Raw genomic sequence first — 5,984 nt, forward strand, 5'->3', positions numbered from 1 at the left:
TCCATGGCAACACCTGCATCCATTGCCTTTGTGACCTGATTATAAAAGGGAATCAGGTTGGTCTGACATGACCTGCCCCTAATGAAACCATGCTGGTTGCTCTTGAGCATCACCCCTGAAGCCATCCCATCACAGATGTGCTCCTTGAGTATTTTCTCGAAGAGTTTCCCAAGGATAGAGGTAAGACTGACAGGCCTATAGTTGCCCAGATCCTCTCTCTCCCCTTTTTTGAAGATGGGGACCACATTAGAAAAAGGGGGCACCTGGATTTGAACCAGGGACCTCTTGATCTGCAGTCAAATGCTCTACCACTGAGCTACACCCCCCTGTTGTCCTAGTAGACAGCCACTCCCCTACTCACCATCCCGCTAGTGGCAAGTTAAAATTGCACAGGCAAGAAACAGTATGAATCCTGAACATGCAACAGCTCACAATATGTTCTCATTTTACCACAGTTTAACATTCCAGAGATTTAGTATGGTCTAAGTAAATGGAACTTGTAACTTCACTCGGATAGTGGGTGGCTTCATTCTTGTAAAAAAAGGATAACAAGATCAAGTGGCCAGAAGCTGACATTAGATTAACTTAGCCTTGAGATAAGATGCAATTTCCCAGCAGTGTGAGTAACCAAAATGCTGGAACATTTTATGAAGAGAGGTAGTGCACTGAGCATCACTTGGACTCTTTAAAACAAAACCATCTTCTAGAATTGAGCTCTGTACTGTGACGCTGACCATAATGACATGTCATGCTTCATGGCTTCAGCTCTTCACCTGCAAAACTCAGGCAGACATTTTTCACAAAGACCTAGGAGCCTGCTGGGACTGTGAACACCCTGCAATTCCCAGATACATTAGGCAGATACACAAGAGTCCTTCAGCCTTCGTGTAGTGTGAATAATGAGAACTATAAGAAAGAAAGTATAAGGCCTTTTAAGGATGGGGCCAGCTCCACTCACCTCTGCAGTTACATGAGGAGCTGGCAGTGGCTACCAGACTCACTCACTGAGTCCTGGACCAGTAAGGTTGTTTAGAGATCTGATGGTGGGCGGTTTTCTGTGGGAAGTCAGAGACCAGGGGGCTGCAGGGCAGCAGGCTATATGTGGGGATAAAGTATTGAATGGTGAGGTACTGAAGAAGTGATGAACACTGAAGTACTGAAGGTGGCAAGTCCAGTAACTGAAAGAAAGGATCAAGAAGAAGAGTCTGCACAATTTTGACTGTTACAGAAGCAACTGGGAGATCTTCATCTTGGAAAGAAATGTATGGAAATGACCAATGGACCTGTGAGTATTAAATAGTAGCTAAGCAAAGCTGCGGTGTGCTCAATCAGCATAGGGCCTGGTGAATAATTTTGACCTGTCTCTTTGTCTGGATGCACAGCTGAGCCCTTTGCATTTATAGTCTGAAGTCACAATGTAGAGAGCATGGTCACACTGATTCCTCTACCTAAGAAAGGGAATTTTCCATCTCTCATACCTCTACCTGGCTTAGTGTGGCAACTGCAAATGGCTTTTCTACAGTTGAGTTTATTGACTTATGTAGGAGAAACACATGGGTAGTATGGCTATCTAGATACAGCCCTGCTAATAGGAGTCTGTACACATTTATACTGAAGGTCTTCAGCTGTGAAGATGACCTAGAACTAGGTCGAGAGTTTCAGCTGTAGTGACTCTATCCAGTATATTTGTCTACTAAGCCTGCACGAGTCAAGCGCTCATTATTCTCTTCTCCCTTTTATAGGAAGAACAGCTGCAATTATTCAGACTATTAAAAGCCTCAGAGAAACTGATGCAAACTGCATCTTAACTCACTGCTGCAAGTTATTTTAAGGGGAACGTATTACAGTGATAGAAAATATATGGGTAAATAATATCTACACGTCTTAGCATACATAAAGGGGAAAAAAACAAACTTAAGATGGCTTTTAAGGCTTATGCTTCAGAATGTGTTTTACAGATAACTTTGGAAAGAAACGTTGACTGTACATCAGCATAAGACAATTAGAGTTACTGTGAACCTGCCTGTAGGCCTCAGCGTAAGCAGCAGGGGTGGTATAGGTTTGGAGCAAGAGACAGTCCTAGATGGTCAAGGTGTACTTACCTTTCAAATTTAAAGAAAAGCCAAAGCTGGAGAAAAAATGCCCTGTTTTACAGCCAGCAAACTGATATACCTAGAGTATTATGGCAGAATTGCATTTCTCTCACTTAAATGGTTCTTGTCACACAAGTCATTTCTCCCCCTCCCTCTGTCCTTACGATCGTATATGCCAGTCAATATGTGGCCTAGTGAATATGCTCAGGCTAAATTTGCACATGCACACATCCACAGAGCAAAGACAGGGCTAAAAACGTCCAGGTATACAGATGGAAAGCCACCACTTCAACACTCAAAGGGAAATACAATTGTTCCCTGAACGACTTGTCTAGGCTCACACAGGTTACCTGTGATAGAGCTGGAAGTTAAACTTGGGCTTGCCTTAATTTTAGATCAGGGCTTTTATTTAATAGATTTCATAGACATTAGGGCTGGAAGGGACCTTGTAAGATCATTGGGTCCAGCCCCCTGTCCAAAGGGTAGGAAGTCAGTTAGGGTCATAGGATCCCGGCAACATAAACATCCAAATGTTTCTAGAAAGTGTCCGGAGTAGGTGCTTTCACCACCTTTGGGGGAGTCTGTTCCAGGCCTTGGGGGCTCGGACAGTAAAGAAGGTTTTCCCTATGTCCAGCCTAAAATGGTTTTGGAGGAGTTTGTTACCACTGGACCTTGTCATCCCTTGGGGTGCTCTGGTGAACAGATGTTGTCCCAGATCCTGATGCACAAGCCTGATGTATTTATAGGCTGCCACCAGGCCACTCATGAGCCTGCACTTCTCCAGGTTGAAGAGTCCTGTAGCTCGTAGCCTTTCTTCATAAGGCCTGTTCTCTTGCCTTCTGATCATGCGCGTGGCTCTCCTCCGACCTCACTCAAGCTTCTCCACATTCTTCCTAAAATGTGAAGCCCAGAACTGGATGCAGCACTCCAGCTGCAGCCTCACCAAGGGCAAGTACAGCAGGAGGATGACATCCTGGGTCTTGCTCGAGATGCATCGGTAGATGCAAGCCAGAGTTTTGTTTGCTTTGCCAGCTGAAGTATCACATTGGTGGCTCATGTTCCTCTTGTGGTGAATCATGTTCCCCAAGTCTCTTTCAGTCCTTGTTCTAGCAATCATTATCACTGACTTCCTATCACAGAATTCACTTTAAAATTATCTGTTGGCATGCAAAGCTACATGACTTGTGTACTCAGAGCAGGACTTCTGGCAGCGTTTTCAATATGCAAGTATAGAGCATCAGAGATGCTTATAGTAGGATAAGTGCTTTGATAGTACTTGGGTTCATTTCTGCACATCCTCTCAGTGAATAATGAAAACGAACCTGTTGTTCTGGGTTTTTTTAAGAATTCCTCTATTCATGCTGTTTCTGTTCTTTTGGGAGTTTTTTTTTTCTTCTTCTTTAGGAGAAACAATTCAGTCGTAACTGATTTTGGCAAAATCCACTTTTTAAATAGCCCCTGAGTTTCAAAATATGCAAAATTATTCTATCAACGACATACTTTATTTTCTGCAGTTGAAGAGGTTTTATTACAGGGAATTTGTATGTAAAACTGAACATGAATCGTTATCAACACAAAATATTTCAACAAGCTGAGATAAATGATTTTGTAGCACAGTTTATGTTGAGCTGTTGACACATCTATATTTATATGCATCAGTCCCTTTAAAAAAGTCCTATAAAATAAATATTGGAAAAGTAATCACTTGAGATTTGACACTTTGAAACCAGTGGTTAGAATTAGTATTCTGAAGACATGATACTGTAATGTATGTGATTGAATAGCTGTTGTTATTGGAGCAAACTGATTTATCACCTTCTGCAAGGTGTAAAAGTAAAATCAAAAGCTAGATAATAAAATCTTATATAGCAAAAATATAATTTTATTGGATTCTTTGTACTCTGTAGCATCTCATACTTAGAAATTGAACATGAAAATTAGTTTTGTGAATTAGATTTTAAGTCAGTTCATGCAGGTCAATCAAAAAATGAACGACAGCCAGGTGTGCTGATGTTATTCTCCATCACATGACATTTTTTTGGGGAAGGGTTAACACATTAGATGTTAAATGTACTCTGTTAGTTATTATGGACTTGCATGCATACATTGCAGGTTGATTGTCCTATTTTTGGAAGATTCAGAATACAAAACTATAGACTGGGTAAACCAATTCTATGCAACTTGGCTGCCCAATATTAGGGGTAGATCTGGATACATAGACTACTTTGAAAAGTGAACACAGAATGGAGAGCAGTACCCCTAGGTCTTGAAACTATTTTATCTTCAGAGAGGTATCCAGAGGTCCTTGAATCCAAATAATGCCACCAGATCCACTGAAACTGTGTCACGATCCACTGAAACTGTGTCACAATGCCTCTGAAACAGTCCCTTCCTCATGGATAATCTGTCTGCCTCTACATCAATGTACTCTTCACTCCAGCCTTCTATTTAATTTCCAGTCTATTTCGCACAATATTCTCTCCCCTGCCTCCCCATGTCTCTGCTCCCATGATGACTGACCATACATTCCTCCTCCAAAAATCTCAGGCCTTGAAGCATCTTTGTTGAATAATAGACAGATAATTTGTTCATTCTGTAGCAAATGTCATGCCCAGGGAATATTCTCTGCCCTATTATTAGTATGTAGATGGAGTTGGCGAGGAATTACCCTCATTGAAGAGTTAGCATCTGGCTCCAACTACAAATGGAATACATGGTGGAGCCTGAACAGATTGAGAGAAGATAACCTCCTCCAACTGAACATAAACAGCATAAACACCAGGCCTATGGCCTGCCAATCAAATGATGGCACGGCATTGGCCAGGAAACTGGGATTTGAAAATCTTTCTTCCAATGGGAGAATCGTTTGTTTCCCTGAACAGATGGAAAGCTTGTCCTAAGCTTGTGGAAGGAGCAAAGGGAACACCAATCTGTTGCCTTTCACTCAGGGCTTTAACTCTAAATTACATCCTGGGAGGGGAATTGGGTGCCTCAAGAGGATTGAACCAGTAGTTCAATTTAAAACAATGCCCATCTGATAGACTTGGTGTCCTTGTGAATGTGTTTGCAAATATATTCTTTTGTGATGAGGTACACATTCATATCATGATCTGTAACTTGACTTACTATGCATTCAAGGGGGTTGCAAAGATTAACTGAGGACTCTTAGCTGCATAACGCTTAGTGAAATCAATAGAAGCTGTACAACCAGGACAAGTGTAAGGCAAAGGGACATCTGCACTAAAAATGCTAAGCAGAAGACTATTGTAATCAATGATCTAGGACTTCCTGGGAACAACACATGGGGTATGCCTATTCTGAGTCCCAGGCAGTGAGAGGGTTACTTACTGTCAAATATATTCTGCCAATCCCCTTGCACTAATAGGTGAGAAACATGAGAAAGGAGCAGAGAAATGGCTTCAGTGGTGTTTTGTAGTTGCTTTTGAGATCTGTCTTGGGTGTGCTCTTGAACTGCAATGGGTTATAAAGCTTGCTATGTTTCTGCATTTGGCATTTGGGGCAGAAGTGGATATGTAGGATGTAGTCAAAAGAGGGAGCAACCCTGGTAGCATGGGGGATGTAATGTAGCCACAATTGCTGATACATTGGCTTTGGAACCTGTAAGTTCCTATTTGCCTTCAGCAGAGACTGGCCAGGAGCACCACCTCACTCGGTCTTGAGGAGTCCAGACTGTCTGCCTCCTGGATCTTCCTCCCCCAGGGCCCCTGTGGGCACTGGGGTGCGCCTCCCGGTTGCGGGTCACCCCAAAGGTCCCGAATGGCCCCTGTAGAGTATAAGTACGCGCCGGACCGCTGGTGCCCCGTTAGTCTCGCCTGCCACGTCTTGATGGACAAAGGGGTTCACCCAAAATGGGGCGCTGACGGTCCAACG

At 42.8% G+C, this 5,984-nt stretch overlaps 1 non-coding gene across 1 annotated transcript; it reads right to left on the minus strand.

Moving 5' to 3' along the window:
- Window positions 1-254: 254 nt before the first annotated feature.
- TRNAC-GCA lies at window positions 255-326 on the minus strand. The gene has a single exon. It is a non-coding gene; the product is annotated as a tRNA-Cys (tRNA).
- Between the last annotated feature and the right edge of the window lie 5,658 nt (window positions 327-5,984).

The sequence above is a fragment of the Crocodylus porosus genome, unplaced genomic scaffold, assembly GCF_001723895.1.
Source record: "Crocodylus porosus isolate Cpor-Errol unplaced genomic scaffold, CroPor_comp1, whole genome shotgun sequence".
Lineage (NCBI taxonomy): Eukaryota > Metazoa > Chordata > Crocodylia > Crocodylidae > Crocodylus > Crocodylus porosus.